The sequence below is a fragment of the Thermobia domestica genome, chromosome 12 (genome assembly GCF_964235325.1).
Source record: "Thermobia domestica chromosome 12, izTheDome1.hap1.1, whole genome shotgun sequence".
NCBI classification, from domain to species: domain Eukaryota; kingdom Metazoa; phylum Arthropoda; class Insecta; order Zygentoma; family Lepismatidae; genus Thermobia; species Thermobia domestica.
In genome coordinates this window covers 134,474,146-134,493,229 of record NC_137465.1, presented here as the reverse complement: position 1 = coordinate 134,493,229, position 19,084 = coordinate 134,474,146, and positions in this window count along the sequence as shown.

Genomic DNA, 19,084 nt, shown 5'->3' with positions numbered 1-19,084 from the left:
TATACTCCAGCCGTTCTACCGGTTGCAAAAAGGATACGTTTTATAACGGTCTCTATATTGGTAGAGGGATTTAAATATATATATATATATATATATATATATATATATATATATATATATATATATATATTAGGGATGGGCAAAGCCGGTTTCTAGAAAAAACGAAATAAGAACAACCGACATTTCGGTTTTCTCCAAAACCGGTTCGGATTTCCACCTAAACCGGTTTCCGTTTTCTCCAAAAACCAGTTCGGCTTTCATCGAAACTGGTTTCGGTGAAAACTTTTGGAAAACACATAAAACTATTTCTGTGGAAACGGAATCGGTTTCCAGAGAACAACGAAACACTACTCTGGTCAGAAATAGAACAAATTTTGGTAAAAACCGCAACCGGTTTTGAAGAAATCCGAAACCTGATCCGGTGAGAAACTGAACCGGTTTAAAAAAACGATAACCGGCTTCGGTAAAAAAACGAACGGGTTTTGGAGAAAACCGAAACCTATTTCGGTGAAAAACCAGTTTTTAAAAATTTTCGAACCCCCCCTTTTTTTTTTTTTTTTTTTTTTTTTTTTTTGCAAACCACTAATATGTGATATTAATCCATCACATTGAGCTGAACAAAGCGGCATGTTTGACGGTAAATTCTTGTTAGTACTTTTTCAGAAGATCGGCAAAAAATCGTTTTTGTAGCGTAAAAAGTATATATGATGGAGTTGATAATTTTTATTTTGCTAGACTATATGGTTTTACTTATTTTTGTACCTTGTATATGGAGAAATATATACTTTTAAGTAGCAGATTGTGTCCATTATTTGATTTTCCTAACAGTGCCACACAGACTTCTAACAGTGATATGCATAACCATATCATTAACGCATGCACTATTTGTTAAATGTCCACAAAAAAACGGAATATATATTTATATATACAAAAAATGGAATTAAATAAGCTAATACCAAGTCTCACTAAGTTAACAAATTGTTAACCGACTTTAGAGAAAGCAACCCATTTATTCTGTATTCTGAGTGTGTTAACGCATAATTTCGATGTAAGTGGATGAATTTTAACTTGTTTTATTTGTTCATTTGAAATTTCTTTAGGATCTGATGTTATCCTACAGAGCCAGACTATGAAACACTTCAATGGATGGTTCGTTAATTATACCGGACAACTAATGTTTAACTTTTTTCATGTTTCGGAAAAGAAAAGTACATTTTCTTATGGAAATGAAGATCCTGAATACGAGAATGTAAATAAAAATGCTGAATTGTTTCGAGTTTAAGTGTAATCGACAGAAATATGTATTATGTAGTGTTGACACTTTTAGATTCTTGAATTTTCTATTTGATCTTTCACTTAAGTAGTTATTGCTTCAATTTTGTTCATCCGAGGATCGTGGTTCATATGTTATTCGCTTCAGAATTAACCAAGCTTGCAAATGGTACTATGATCATGTGTACATGATTTATAAGAGCGGGAAATTTAAGGTAAAATTGTTATTTACTGCAATTTTTTTTTCAAATGTTGCCCCCCTTGTCCAATCCAGGCTAAAGGTACCCAAATATAATATAGTTTTAAAACTACTGTAAGTTATACGTAATACATGTGCGAAGTTTCATAGTAACATCTACAATAGTGGTGAAGAAAAACATAATTGTGAGTTCTGCTTGACAATACCAAATTTTATATAGGAAAAAGTGATATAAAATAAAATTATATAAACTGATACTCGTACGTAAAGAGAGGAAAATGCGTTTAGCTCTAATGCTAGACTCTCTACATATGAGACAAACAATCACTTGACATATAGGTTATAGCGTATGATAATCGATTATGTGTGTGCCTGGCACAGCGTTTGTTCCAAAGAATATAAAGCGTGAATAAGAAATTAAAACTGTACAAAATGAAAGTAATAAAACATAACTTACACGGATATTACAAATGGTCTGCCTGTTGTATTGTGGTTCTGAAACATATCTAGCGATAGTGCAACAACAATCTGCAAGCGCAGACTTGCTCCCGTGGCACTGATATCGTTTCTCTATCATAGATATAAGTTGGTAGAAATCTTGCCCAAGTTCAACAATGACTGTTCATCAATTTTCTGGGAAGGAATCTATGTGGGAGTGCAACATATTCATTTTTAGTGACATATTACACCCCCATTCCTTGGTAGAAGATATTAGGTGCTTTATCATAGTTCTGAGACCGCTCGTTTCCCAAAACATTCGTAACCACTTTTCGGGAAGAATCCCATGCAATCCTTTCCTTATCTTCTAACACTGCATCAAATTCAGGATTATTGAAGAGTAATTTGAGAACAAATAGCTATTTCCAACCTGATTTTAATTTCAGCAATTTGTGGAAATGTACGCAGAATATTTGGAGAATAGTTTCGACGTGTCTATGAATAGCTGCCATTCATCGGGATAATCTTCTATGCTAAGTTTACTCATAAGACCAGTTACAATGTTACAACATACTATGTCGCTTTCCACTGAAAATAAGGTTCCAGTGGATTCTGACGTGTTCAAAAAACGGACAGTTTTAGATCTAAAGAATCAGCTCTCCACTGCTTGAGTCTGGATGCAGTAGCTCTGCGTCGCCTTTTGACAATTGAAGGTAATTTAATTCAGGTTGAGTATCATATGACTAATAGATTATGATATATTGATTTCGTGAAGTCAGGATCGGTGGAAGACACTGAATCTGCAGCAGAATTTGACAACCTGGGTCAACTTTGTCCAGATTTTGCTCTCCATTGGATGAAACACTGGAGTAAGGTACGGGAGGTTGTGAAATCTTTAGTTCTTTAGAATGTAGAGCCCAGAGACGAACATCTTAAGGAATATTTGAATAACTAGTAGTCCACTTTCTACTCTCCGTATCATTGTAACTGCAAAAGTCATGCTTGGCCTTTTTCCATGTAGCCAGTCTTGCAAGTTTGTAGAACAAGTATTACATGCCCACTTGTTGTCCATATTCCCCACTTTACAGCCAAAATCAAGTGATAATCTTTCTTTATGATAGGCGTAAAATTCCACTTTTCATTTCACATCGTTAAAAACAACAATTTGCTCTGCACTGTAAATACATTTATGTGACATGTTTCTGCTTAGTACAGTCATAGAACGATAAATACCAACAACAAGTTAATAATAATAATAATAATAATAATAATAATAATAATAATAATAATAATAATAATAATAATAATAATAATAATAATAACACAAACTCACCCGATATCTTACCGCGACAACGTCCGAGACTACAATTGTAATGTAACTACAATTATAATTGTAATGGAGAAATTGTAACTACAAAAAATCTTAGACAACACGTTTTCCCTGGCAAACTCTTCAACACAAACTAAACCGTGATGTTGTTGATGTTTTTTTGTCAGAGATGAAGTTCAAGCAATAAGGATAGCCAGAGACTTACGAAGGAATTTCTAAAATTGCATCTGAAATTAGACTAAATTTACAGAAAGATCGGAATTTTAGGGGTCAAGACCCGCAGGACCCACCCCCTGTGTACGTCCCTGAGGATAGCAATGAAACTAATCGTCAAACAATAGAAGTTTATTGAAATAAGCAGACAGCCCCGTTGCCTCGAACCCTTAATTTGTACTCCAATGCACATCCGGTGATAACGTATTTCTTAGAAACGCGAACCAATCTTCAAAAACTAATTTCATATTCATTATCAGCACCCTAAAGTTAGTAAAAATCGGTTACTTTTATCTCCGAAGCATTTTCACTGTTGACCAGTGTTATGGCAAAGTAACATCCTTATAGACAACCATACACTCATCAGTGTGATGGTGGTTGCATAACAGCTTACAAATCATACTGTAGTTTCCAACATTTTTATTACTGTCTCGTTATTTGTAACATTTTGAAAAAATGAGTTATGTGTATAAGGTCTGTTAGATTAAAAAAGTTCTACAATTATTTTCAGTAGCAACGTAACTTATCATTTTGTTCGTATATCAATCAACAAGAAGAACCAGTTTATATTACTGCTCATAAAATCACATTTGACTAATAATATAATTGTCTAGAGTGAAACAAATGAATGAGAAAGGTCATAACAAATGAATACTTAGCAATAGGGTAAAGTCAGAAGTGATACGATAGTTCTCGCAAGGTGGCCAGATGAGGAAAAGAAACAGGGCGGCAAGTTGTTAAGAACGAAGAATTGGCAACGTTGCAAATAGAATATTCAGTTAAATTCACATTTAGATAGCTCTTTGCTGAGATATATATTCTACGTTGTACGTGAATGGTATGAAGTAAGTGTATAGATTTCCCCAAACGTTCGGTATAAATTCATAAGATACTTGTAGTGTCAAACAATCAAAAAGTGACAATTGTCGCATATAGTTCATTCTCGAAACTAGCATTGTACACACCTTACCATCAGTCCGGAAAGTCTCACTCAAACTATACGAGTTCATTATCCCTTACCCAAATAGATCGCGCAATCGTGCAATGGTAGTATAGATCGTGCATGTTGAATAAGGACTATATTGTTCGTGAATAGCATACTAGAAAGAGTAAATGAGAAAATATACGATATGAGCAGAGCTCTCTACCACTGAGCCACCGTGGTCTTTCATGATGATAACACCGGAAAATCTTAGTTGTGAAATTGGAGTAGAATCAGGAACCACACACTACTAAGTCACGTGCATTACAATTCGGCTAAGCAAGTCAAAAAAAGCTTGAGTAGTCTGTTCGTTTTTAATGATCTTACTCGGTACAGTAAACGATGCACATAGATGATTATGTTGATGTGAAAAGAGTCCCTTGTCCCAAAAGAAGAATTCACTAAAAACATTCTTTTAAAAAAATCTTATATAAGGTTAAAGGAGCTTTTGGAAAGTAAATTTCTTTCTAACATGACTGTACAACATTTGTGATAAATTTTAAGAAAAATAATATTGTCTGGGATCACAAATAGAATATAATGCAAATTAACAGAATCAACTTTTGGTATTCCTATAGTAAGAGGCGGTGTGTAAGTCCTTTTGATACGCCACTGGTTTACAATGTGGATTTAAGCATACACTTTCAGTGTATGGTTGAACAAAATATACCAATTTTATTAACATTTCTAATACTTCTGTCTACCTCACATACAGCTGTTTTTCTGTTTTATTAAGTGCAATATAAATCCGCTATTTTCCTTGTTTTCTACAAAGTATTAATACTTTATGTAATTCTTCTAATATCGAAATGCATTATTTTATGTGTTTTTTCACTTTCCACTTCAACGATATTATAACAAACTTTTCAGTGACTTTTACTGCGAGTATGTTCTGGGCACTCTGCCCCTCCCACGACTCCCTCAACCAATAACAGCATATAAACAAACTAGAGTGACTCTGCAAAATAAACACACGAACTTGTCTTATGGGTAATACACATTACGAGCTATGATGATAATTTCACGTTTCCGTTGAAAAACAGAATAGCACGAGTATAATCTCGACTAATTGCCAGTACTTCAATCGCCCACGTTTCGATTATTTAAAAAAGAGGCCTCATTTATGGAATATGAAAATAATAAATCATTCTTATAAATATTACCCTTGAAAAGATCTTTTTATTACGTATTAGTCTTGTTTAGTTATAGACGTTTTTAAAGGATAAATGAACGAAGTCATTCCAGTTAACGGTAATGGTTTTACTGTAATTTAAAACTTAACCACTTGAGAATGTTCCATGACAATTCCCAGAACTAACTTAGAAAGAATTATTTTTTCTTATTAATTTCTAGAGGCTTTATACCAATTGTCCTACGTACTTTATTATTACACTCAATAAACAATTCTTGTAATATATCCATCCATTTATAATTTCCTTCAGTACTAAATTTTTCCACATGTTTTGTTTAAGAATTCTGTTTAAACGTTCTACGATATGTTGTTTTATGAAGACACATGCCGAAAACAGAAGGCTTAAAATTGAAAAATTCGCAAAATATAATTGTCAGAGTAACGCGAAAACTTCTCTGACAGTTTTTGATGCTTTATCTGATAGTCTCCATCACTTTCTCTGATAGTTTTTGATGCTTTATCTGATAGTCTCCATCACTTTCTCTGATAGTTTTTGATGCTTTATCTGATAGTCTCTATCACTTTCTCTGATAGTTTTTGATGCTTTATCTGATAGTCTCCATCACTTTCTCTGATAGTTTTTGATGCTTTATCTGATAGTCTCCATCACTTTCTCTGATAGTTTTTGATGCTTTATCTGATAGTCTCCATCACTTTCTCTGGTAGTTTTTGATGCTTTATCTGATAGTCTCCATCACTTTCTCTGATAGTTTTTGATGCTTTATCTGATAGTCTCCATCACTTTCTCTGGTAGTTTTTGATGCTTTATCTGATAGTCTCCATCACTTTCTCTGATAGTTTTTGATGCTTTATCTGATAGTCTCCATCACTTTCTCTGGTAGTTTTTGATGCTTTATCTGATAGTCTCCATCACTTTCTCTGATAGTTTTTGATGCTTTATCTGATAGTCTCTATCACTTTCTCTGATAGTTTTTGATGCTTTATCTGATAGTCTCCATCACTTTCTCTGGTAGTTTTTGATGCTTTATCTGATAGTCTCCATCACTTTCTCTGATAGTTTTTAATGCTTTATCTGATAGTCTCCATCACTTTCTCTGATAGTTTTTAATGCTTTATCTGATAGTCTCCATCACTTTTTCTGATAGTTTTTAATGCTTTATCTAATGGAGGGCTTGAATTTGAAGAATTTGCAAATAACAGACAGACAGACATACACCCACAAATATAGAGAATTCAGTAGCGAACTTTTTAAGTTCCTTGAAAATAGCCATCACTTTACATTTTACTATATCTCTTTGAAAAGATAAGATACTGAATATATGATAGTGGAGTGATGGGTTTGTATGTTTTCTGGATTCTTAAGAAATTCATAAATATCAATTTATTGTTAAAACATAAGTAAATGCGTGATCTCATTTAAATTCCATTATTCTTCCTCCCGTGTAAAAGGCACTGAATGCGCCGTTGTTAGCCATGTTGAGCAGCTTTCTTCAAGTCTTGTTCTTTAGTCCATTCATTTACTAGATTCGTATTCAGGGAATTATTTTATATTTTGCTTCAAATAAACTGAACTTTTAAACAATGTGATTTTACCAAGTTCTTCTTCAAGTCCAGTTAAAGACCCCTTGCTATCCAAAATGAGAATTTACATTATAACCTTGTTCATATTCAACGATACCAACCTGAAATGCTACAAAATCCCAAATCGAGAAGCAAAAGTCCCATTTTCCATCTGTATTTCCAACGTTGTGCAATTAATGATAATAAAGAAAATGAAATGAAATGAAATTTTTGAGTTTTTTTATGTCCCACGTTATGCCGGTTAAGCTAAAGGAGAGGGCGATGATGAGAGATGAGTGAAATGGTGGAATGAAGAAAGTAGGAGGAAACGGGAGAACCCCGAGAAAACCCACACACACGGTGTTTGCCCACCACAAAGTTCACTTGGCGGGACCAGGGTTTGAACCCGGGATCACCAGAAGTGAACGCTCTACAACTGAGCCACTGCGGCCCAATGATAATAAAGAGAGCTTTGTGTTGTTTATTAATGATAATAAAGAGAGCTGTGTGCGTGGGTTTCCTCGTTTCCTCCCACTTTCTTCTTTCCACCATTTCATTCATCTTTCATCATCACCGTCTTCTTTCGCATAGCCGCCAAAACAGTCAGACGTAAAATTTACAGCTTACATTTCATTTATTAATGATAATAATTATTGTAATAATAAAGTATAGAAATGAAACTTATGTATGACGTGGGTGACTTTTTCCAGTTTCAGGATGTAATATGACTAAATTTTGATCTTCTATGCTTACAAAGTAGTTTATGAATAACGATTTTCCTTAATCGAAAACAGGAATATTTTGCTAAGTTCTCAAAAGTACAGTGATTCCATCATACCTTTGTATCATCACCTTATAGTGAAAAAACTAATACTTCAATAGCTTTGTTATCCATATATATCGCCCAGCTCAATAGGTTTGTTCTTGAATCTTTATACACCCAGTAATATATATATATATAGTAGAACGAATGCAAAATCATTGTTTCTCACTTGATATTTTACTTTATTTCTTTCTTTCATTCGTTCATTGATTTATTTTTACTTTTCTTCGTTTGTTCATTGTTGTTTTCCTCTTTATTCAAACACCAGAGCTTAAATTTCGCTTCTTGGTACTTGACTTTTAAGAACTACACATGATTAAATCACTTTTTACTAGCATGGACTTTGCCGGTGACAAAGATAAGACTTCAGATTAAAAGTTGACAACGCTGATACGCTTATTGATGAATCGTTATGCCTATTTCTCGTTTGGAGAGAATTTTGTTGGAGTGGATTAAACATATTGTGAAAAATCCCATTATGTTGTCTATTTCAATGAAAGTTTCTTTTATTCCATTCCTAATGATTGTCAAAAATCCCAGGAAATGAGAGTTTCCCCACCGGTTTGTATCTCTGCTCAAATTAAATTAATTATATTAACTATTTAAATTAATAATTACAAAATATAAAGGCATTCAAGTAGATTTGAAGAAGATAGAAACTCAAGCTGCTAAAATTCCTGTTCATTTCAAAGAAAGAAAAAATCCTCAATTAATGGAGTAATAATTAAGGATGGTGCAGGTATGCAACATCGTTAAATATATTTAAGGAACCTACTCACGAAATTAAAAGGAACTCTTATGAAACCTTAAAGGCACCACTTGGGATCTCAATACAAAACTTCTACTGCTAACATACAAAGTCTTTTTACGCCCAGCAATCACGTATGGACATCTCGCCTGGTTATCGGCAGCATCAACTTTCTATGAGCGCCTGAACGTTCTCTAAAAACACGCCTTACTTCTGGCCTACTCTCTTACTTTCGATACTCCCATTGCTGAAATATATTGTTGTGTGCAATTTCCAACCCTTTTGCAGCACATCTACCATCTACGCCAACGCTACATAACGACAAGAATCCATTTGGCACATCCAATTGTCCATGAGCTATTAGACCAAGTCCCTGCTGTACCACGCTATGCCTACCCACCACTGGATCATCTCTTAGATACAGTATATACGAACGCACCAAAGCCATAGACCAATATAATCCAGACCACCGTATCTACCACCGCAATCCACGTACACGTATATTGCACACAACCTTCGTATATTATTGAAGACATCATGTACTCAAGAAGCATTTTATTACAATAGTCATATCTGACACATTATCATCAGCTTGTTTTTTGCTATTAGTTTTCCTACTTCAACCTATATTATCTTACAGCCTGCAACCAACTGTTTCACGATCCACACAGTTGAAAATATCTCTGGCCATAGAGAAGGTGTAGGCTTCTACGGCCCACCCATCTCGGATAGAAATGAGACTGTTGTTAAAAAATTAAAAGAAACTCATTGAATCGAAAGCAAAGACATTTGTTTATAAACACAAGCATATATGTAAGTACAGTTCATATTTTGACAGGAAAAATATATATCCAACTTTAACTTTGATATGATTCTGCTGATTCTATTGATGATACAAATCCTCTTTCTTCTTTGACGATACAGTCCTTCCCTCTGGTTTAATCATCATTTTAGTATGGCCCTTCATTATTCTCTTTAGCTTAATCCACTGGTATTAAATTACAAATCTTGAATATTTCTGGAGTAACTTCTTGGTAGAAGGGAACTTTTCATCTTGAACATTGACTATGTTCCTCTATTAACATCATTTTCCTATCCAGTAATTAGGCCAACTTTGAAACTTATCATCCACCATGTTCAATGGACTGGCTGAAAGAAGGGCTAGAAAGGGGGAAGACAGACAAGGAAGCAAGCAAATTTCAGGAGAGACATCTGGACCATAGGGCATCGGGTCATATGAAAATGTAGGCATTAGACCAAGCGTTAGGGCCTGATGATAGATGAAATAACATGTGGTAGGAACATAACGTATAGAGGCAAAGGTAAGGTATGGCGTCGTGTAAGTGTAATTGTTCATACACTTTCAGCAATAGGAGATGGTACACAAAACTAACCGGAATTACAACACAATCTGTATACGTTTTGCAGTTACGGAATGTGCCACTAAACATTGTAGCTTGGGATTCCCTGCCAATGTCATGAGTGATCAGTCTGTAAGTGGTTACTTCTTGGTGCTACATTGCATATTTTCTTACTCGTGATGTACTGTGATTATTGTTATGTATGATCAGAAAGAATAAGAGAATGTCTGAAATTGTTTTCGTTATGCTAGGACCATAGTTATGTCTCGATAAGCACTTAAGAAAAATGCTTCGTATAAATCACAACTTTAGAATGCTTTTCCTCTTTCAAACATTGCAATATATCAATTGAATATGTGGTTTATTAAAAAGTATCCAAAGTATTATTATTAGCGTGAACAAATGTATAGGAGTAGTCAATAAGTAATGAAACAGAAGATATTGCAGAAAACTATGGTATTTAAATATATGGAGATGAACCAGAAATGTATTTGCTGGTAATACGAAAACAATGTACCTGGTTTTCACTCGCGAAATGACGTTACGTGTCACGCAAGGAATGAGAACCGATGATAACCGAACAGCAGCCATCTCCAGTCATTTCGGATTCCAAGTGATGCGTAATGGAGTCTTCGAAGGAGAAGCAGCGAGGTGTTGTGCACTTTCAGACAGTGAAAGGTCCAGGAGGCGGTGAAATCCATCATTGAATTGAAAGGATTCATAGAGGGTACTATATCTCACTATCAAACTAGCTACTGGCGGCACAAACCACTACAACTTAGTACCGACCACAAGCTCAGATAAATGGCGAAGGTTAGCGTTAGATACGATTTCGAACCTTAAATGTGGAAGCACTGATCAAAGAAGAAAGAAAGTGGCAGATCTGATGGTGAGAACAAGAACAGAAGCACTACGTGTTCAGAAAATAAGATGGAGAAGAAATAAAGAGAAGAATCTAGGAATTGAGTATACGCTAGTGTACAGTGGAGCAAATCAACAAGATATGCAGTAGAAATTGTCCTGATTAGTGAATTAATATTTAAGCTGATATGTAGTTGGTGTAAATAATCAGGAAAAGTGATAGCATACTAAGTGTCAATTGTCTCTTGAATAAATGCTTAATATTGTAAGAATATACGCCCTACAAATTGGATGCGAAGACAAAGAGCAGGACGGTTTCTGGAATAATTTGCAGTGAGAATTAACTAGTATACCAAACGAAGAAAGAGTGACTCTGGATTGCAATTTGAACGGGCATATTGATACTAGTGACAAAATGTATATATTATCTGGAATGTCGGAGAAAAGAATAGGTAAGGGGGAAGAATATTATATTTTCATTTTCATCTGATTATGATATATACTACAAAGAATACAAAGCAGTTAGTTATATATAAAGGTTTAACAAGGTACTGTCAAATAGACTTTCTCTTATGCAGAAGGCAATACTTAAAAGAGAAAAACAATTGTGTCATCATCAACGAAGAAGCAGTTGTAACACAACACAGAGTTCTAGTACTGGATTGTGAGCTTACCTGCAAAAGGAAAAGAATTGCTAAGAGAACTACACCAAGATTCAAGTTCAAAGAAAAAGTATTACAAAGACTACAATCTCTAAAATGGGCTAATAAATGGTGGGAGATCAAAAGCCTGGACATTAAACAAAAAGAATAAGAAGTATTTGGTAAGATTTTACGGAAAGGTGTTCCAACAGAGATAGACAGTTAATGGTGGAGTGAAAACGTAAAGACATCAAAAAGAAAAGAAGCGCGAAAATAAAATAAGTCAGAAACTGGCAAGGATCGAGAATGATACCAGAAACCGAGCAAAATATCTGAAACAGAAGTGGAAAAAGGAAAATCAGGGGCCTGGCGAGGAGTGTATGAAGAATTTGAAACTAACGAAAGTGGGAGAAAACTCCTCCTGATAGCCACGGCACGAAATAAGCAATAAAAGATTTATCTCATATTATACAGATAAAAGAAAACCGAAAAAGGATAAATACTATAGCGAAATCGTAAAATCAAAAGAAAATAGGAGAACTACTATATAGGTAGCCGTTAAAGAAGAAAACTCGAGCGTTATCTTGAAAAACGGTGTACCAGACGAATTGGCTGCTCCCAACACAAGGAAAGAACAAGTAACATTAGTGCTATGCAAAATAACAAGGCAACTGAGCCGGATGAAATACCTGTGGAAGCATTGTTCCCACACCCTAGCTCTGGAGTGGGAAGAAAAATAATTCCAATTTGAAACAAGAAAGGGTTGAATTAATTATGTTATACCAGTATAATACGAAACTATAACACGAAACTAAAAGAGGTAAAGTTCTACAACATTTCTCCCTCTTCCAACAGTTCAAATCAAGAAAGTGCTCTTTTTAAAAAACTACTTTAAAAAAGTCAAATAGGAAAACCATGAATAACCGTGGAAGTAGATGAAATTTTTCTCGCATGTGGGAAGTATAAAAGAGGCTGCAAAATTAAAAGAGAAAACAGTTAACATCTTCTGTATGTACTGTAAGGAAACCAAACGCACCTCTATTCCAGAGTGACCAATAAACCGAAACACTATTACGGCCATATGAAAAATATATATAACGAGGAACAAATCAATCATATCCGAGTCCGTGTGTAAATAATACCTTATAATAAAATATTAAAACATAAATTATTGCACCTTATTCTCGCTTATTTCACTACCGAAGAAGAACAATAGAGTGTAAGAAAAATATAACGTAAGTAAAGTGACATTTGACAAAAAGATGTAAAACCGGTTCAATGTCCTAGAACCTTCTCTGAAAGACATCACAACACATAATTAATACTTTTAAGGATTTTAACACCAAATATTTGTTAAATGGTGCTGAATTGGGTAGAATTGTACTAACTTTTTCCACTAAAGAGGCTGAAAATGCCAGAGTGATCCAACGGGTTGATGAATCACAAAAAGGCCTGAATTTCGTACAATTGTTCCAAGTGTTGAAATATGAAAATACTTCGGCCAAGAAGAACTAGATCTATCGTAAAATTGAATGCAAGAGATATTTGCCGAAGAAAGAATACCCAAAGAATGGAAAGAGAGTATAATAATGCAAATTTCCACGAAGCGTGATATTCAAGATTGCAATAATTATAATTATAGAGGGTTATGCTAATGTTCCATACAATGAAGGTTTGAGAAGAAAATCATTGAGAGACGCTTTGCGAGGAGACCTCGATAGGGGAGGAACAATTCGGATTCATATTAGGTTGGGGAACAGTAGATGCGATTTTTGCAATTAGACAAGTGATTGAAAACTAAGAAAAGAAAAAATAAATATATGTAGTGTTTAGGGCCGTAAGAAAGCTTAGGACCGAGTACCACGTCAACAGATCTGAAGATGCATAGGAAGCAGAGATGTATTAGAGAAGTATGTTTGCCTCGTCCAAGATATATATATGAAAAAGATAAAATAAGGGTTAAGAGCAGTGTAGGTTACATAAACTGGATACTTGCCAGTCGGATTACATGAAGGGTTACATAAATATTGAACTCAGTCATGGTTGTTCTATCTGAACGTATTAGAAATGCGTCATCTTGGTGTATGTGTTTGCGGATGACATTGTCACATGTAATACGAAGACAGAGGAGTTAGAAGAGAAACGAGAAAAGTGAAAAATATTTTGTAGGGCAGCCAACTCTTCAAAATTTAAAAAAAAATCACTATAATAAATTCTTATATCACTATTTCTTCTACTGGATTTCCCGTGTCATGTTTACGGCCCTTAAGTTTGATTTGAACATCCTGCTGAGTTAGAAACGTTGCCTTTCCATTTAACATAGGGCACCTTACCAGCGTGGAGGCCGAACGGCTGGTGAGATTGGAAAAATTCTAGCATTTAAATTGAATACAATCTTAGGCCTATTTCCAGAAATTTTTCCTCTCTTTCCATTTTCTCGTATCGTTTCTCATAACTAAGTTGACCTATGAACCCGGCAGTTTGATACACTCGATGTAATCTACTCACTAGTTTATGGTGCTCACGCTGAACTCCAATCTACCAACCAACGAAAACGCCTTCTCTGACAACTCCTGATATTACTGTTCTACTTCGCTTGCAGCTCGTTTCACGTTCAACAGCAACATTTGCGGTACAAACTGTTGCAACCCTACTGATATTTCTGTATATTTAGTGAATTTCCAACTTGCCTACTCATCTACTGATGGATTTTTTTTAATAATATAAATCTGCTGATATTTAAACTACTAATCGCAGAAGATATTATTTTGGCTGCATAGATGATCCTTCAGGGACTAAAAGACTTTTTCAACAAACTCTAAAAACTATTTATTATTTTTGTATTGCCCATATTCACTAACTTAAGCAGACAGACGTTGAAGTAACAAATAGCAACTTTTTTTTTTGACTGAACTTTCTATACTTGTTCATCGTTATGATATGTGACTTAACTTCTATGGCTACAATGTCGAAAAATCTTGTTAGAGTGTCGCTAAAAACTGTATATAATTTAAAAAAAATATATTTTCACTTATCTACTTTTCATACCAGAACATGAGTTACTTTCTCGATAGCCCTCGTATCAGAATAAAGTGCCAACTTCCGCTTGATAACACTAAGGAGAACTTCTGGAGAGAAACCTGCAGTTAGCATTGCGGCATGGTTCATATCCTCTATCTCTTAGTTTTCAACTGAGAGCGGAAACGGTTGATCCACCCTGGTATACAGACATGTCCAAGCTTGCTATCTCGGCTCTCGGGTTTGAATTTGTGTTAATTGTCAGTTTGGAGCATTTGTATTTCTACATTGTTTCTTATTTTATATAATTTTTGTTTTCGTATATTTAAGTTTTGCTATAGTTTATATAAGTAATAATTCACTTTCCTAGCAGCTGTTTTATGGTTATTATATTTTATTTATTGGCACATAAATATAAAATATTCTTGCCAATTGAATTAATTTTTATATATTTATTTTTATGTGGTTTGATATTTAATTACACGGTATGCTATAGAAGCACTTAATAAAACAACGTAACGTCGAAATTGTAAGCAAGCAGGAAATAAAAGTGGATCTGAAAAGGTAGGGGACGCATTACGTCAGGCCATCCTCCGTACTTATCTTTGTCCATTGTATTTTTGTAGGAAGTAGAGAGACGCCATATATATATTTTTGAAAGTGAGTGAACGGTGTCCCTAGCATTCACCTCACATTTACCCTGTAAGCAAGTAAGTATTAATTATAATGTTTCTTGTAATATAGTACTTGTAATGGAATTACCACACTTGTAGTGGAACTACAGATGGTCTATTACAAAGATACGCATACACAAATTCTGAAAAGATATGAACTTGGGTACTTGAACCTTCTCCCCCCTTGATAAAGATCTGAGTACTCTACTGCATAGGTAGATGAATTAAATGATGCAGTGATAGATGTGTCAATATTAGTTTCTCCAATTACCCTTTCAGCAATTAGAAGAGAATGGACGTCTTGAAGAAACGTGGGTTTACCTTCATGTAGACACAATTCGTCGCATATACATTTATGTAACGGCATTCGTAGTCAGCTATATGTTAATGCAATGCTGATATAATTTTCCAATCAGTGGGAGTGAATTCCACTCTGAAATCATCTGGTTGCTATGAAACTGTTAAATCCTTGTCAAATACTGGTTTCTATGGAGATATCAGTTGATACACACGGGCATTGAGTTATGTCACATCACTTGACAAGGGATGTTCCTTTATACGTATTGTTAATGCCTTTCTGTAGAAAATCACACGCTCGTAAAATCCAGTCCTATTTCCTCAGTAAACTACAATAAAGAAAGATTGTGCGTACATTATTTTGCATATGTTACCAAACTAAACTGGGATTATACAATTTATATCAGAAACAACATAATCCCGGTTTAGTTTGTTACGACAGTGCGGAAGTCAATAGGATTTCGAATTAAAAGTAAACGCTCCTAATACGATTAGATAAGATAAACACTGGATGACTATAAATTATGTTTCTCAGACCTGAAGTAATTGGGCTAAGGAGAAATGTAAACATTACAAAAATTAAAAGTACCTTATTATAACCATACATCTGAACAAATGTAGAAAATGAAAGTAATAGTTTGTGTGTGTTTTGAATGTGTGAACTCATTAATAGATACTGTATCTTCAGATGCAACTTATAAGAGCCTAAAATTACATAATATCCTAAATACTTACGAAATTGAGGTTAGACAATATATTGGCTACCTCCTACGATGTGCATATTGAAGCCTTTTCATTCGCATTATTTCTACCTTTTCTGCCTTAAACACTCTTATTTCTTCTGCCAGAAATAATAACTGAATACATTGTTTTAAATTGAGTTTTATAAAAAAAAATAACACTAACACAGATATTAATTGTGTATTATTGTTGTTATTGTATTGAAGTTTAGCGTCCCTTTCCATAGTGAAGCTATATGGGACGTGGACCGACAGCTTAACAAGGGATCTGAACCACATCATCTCCAGCCGGAAATTCAACCCGGGTCTCCAGCGTACGCACAAAATTTAGCCACAAGAGATCTTAGATATGGAATCAACATATTGATAATTGTTTGTTAGTCAATAGTAAATACTAAAAAAGAAAGTTAAGTCCAATAAGCAATATATGGATCACTTGGTTGCGAAGTGACCTAACTCCTAAATGAAATTTTCCAGGAGTGAATTTCAAAGTTCAATATCTCATGAACAATTCATATCTCGTTTTGTGTGGAACCAAAGCAATAATCATTCAGTTTATACTCTTATAAATTACTGTTTACAAACATTCTTTTAAACAAGGTACCATTTATAAAGGTGAATGAAAGAATCAGTGTATTTTTTTTTAATTTTGAAGTTAGGTCACATCCAAGCGGTCCATATGCAGCATAATGAACATGTTTGTTTCAAGGATGTTTGGTGTATATTATGATTGTTTATGTTTGTTTCATAAATTTACATTCTACCTACGAATCTAACATTTCTGCGTATGGTCATAATTTGTTTTATTTAGTTATTGTACTATCTAGGTAATTCCGCTTAATTGAAGGGACGATCCGCATCCTTGTGAAGAAGTTCTGTGTTGTCATACGTATATGTGTGTCATGTTCATGATGACGTCACTAGAGGTGGACGACCAAAACGGGCGTAATACATTCAACTTAATTTTGAGTTTGGTTTATAATAATACTTATTTCAAATTTCTACAGATTGGTTGATCCAGTTATATTGAAACGAAAAAAATGAAATGAAATCTTTGAGTTTTACGTCCCACGCTTATGCCAGTTAGGCTGAAGGAGACGGTGATTATGAGAAATGAATGAAATGGTGGAATGAAGAAAGTGGGAGGAAACGGGAGAACCCCGAGAAAACCCACGGACATGGTGTTTGTCCACCACAAAGTTAATTTGGCGGAAGCAGATTTTGAACCCGGTACCCCATGCACCAGAGGTGAACGCTCTACCACTGAACCACCGTATCTCGTACTGTAAATGTTTCAACACACAATTTTCAGTCTATGTATTAAACCCGTTTGTTCTTTACTTAAACAAGAATTAATGTGGGCGCTTCGGAGAGTATTGTAAGAAAAATTATATTTTGGGAAATAATTTCTTAATTTATATATTATTTCGTTATAAACTCTGTATATGGGCATTTGAAACGGATGATTACTGGAATTATACATCTTAATGCGATACAAAAACGTAGGTCAGTAATTGTACAGGAATTCCTGAAATTACCCACCAATCTGATATTTGGCAGAATAATTGAAACCCTCTTCGTCCCTTTGAGATGCCCATATCCTCCCAAAATCCGGTTTGATCCAGTTTTTACTATTTTTCATTCGCTTTGTATTTTCCGCCGCCAAAATTTCTTACTCTGATTAAGAACTATTTCTGACGTCGTAGTATTATGGCGCGTCTTCACTTTGTTCTGTTTCGGCCAATCTGAGAGTAAGACCACGTCAGTTTCGCTCCTGAAAATGTTTTGATTTTTGACGGAAAAGCAGTAGGATCCAGGTAATGATGTGTTTAAAATAGTAAATAAACTAGTTAGAAGCAAAAGAGAGCCCTGAACTGTTAAAGTCAGCAGTGGAAACAGTCAGAAAAAATTAAATATTGAATTCTGATCAGCAGACGCCATGTTGGTGAATATACATAGTGATGAACAGGATTCACAATGCAGTGCATCGTTTTTTTTTAGCTTTTAAGTGATCTTGAATTAAGTTTCGACGTTTAGGATATCCTCTTCACTTCCTAATATTTCTTGTTGGTTGCGATAGGTCTGTCCTGGTACATTTTTTGTCTGTGTTCGTAGTATATGTAATTTTTTATTAACATAACAGTAGGTGTAGTTTTTTTGTAGTTGAATTAATTACTATTGTGTCAGTGTAAGTTAGCACAAGGACTCTCATTTATTCTTGACTTGACAAAAGCTTCCAACGAAAATGGGTTAAGTAATTTTCATAAGGGTTAATTCCCTTCAGGGAAGAAACCTTTTTTTTTTTTTCGTTAATGGTCTCAATATGTCCTTCCTGGGGCATTGACTATGATTTTAAAATTGAAAAAAATATTAGTTAATAGAAGGGCTACTTGGCTCTGATTATTCCGTTCCCTTTTCCAGTTCATTGACGATTTTTGATGTGGTGAAAATTAGTGACTTGTTTGATTTACATATAGTTAACCTGCATGATAGAATGGATTATTATGTCTAGTGATATGTGTTAGCATGTGTAGCTTTTTTAGTTGATGCGTGATATGTATAATTTAATATGTACGTAGTAGGTGTGTTGTGTGTGGGCATGTTTAATTGATTTATTTAAGGACAGTGTATTGTTGTTAATTGATTATTCATCTCTTTTGGTCTGTCGTAAACAGTACATTGATTCATAATGAAAATTTATAGTAATTCCGTACCTTCATCTCTTGGTATACAACGCATAGTTTGGTTTTCATATAGTACAAAGCGTGTTTAGT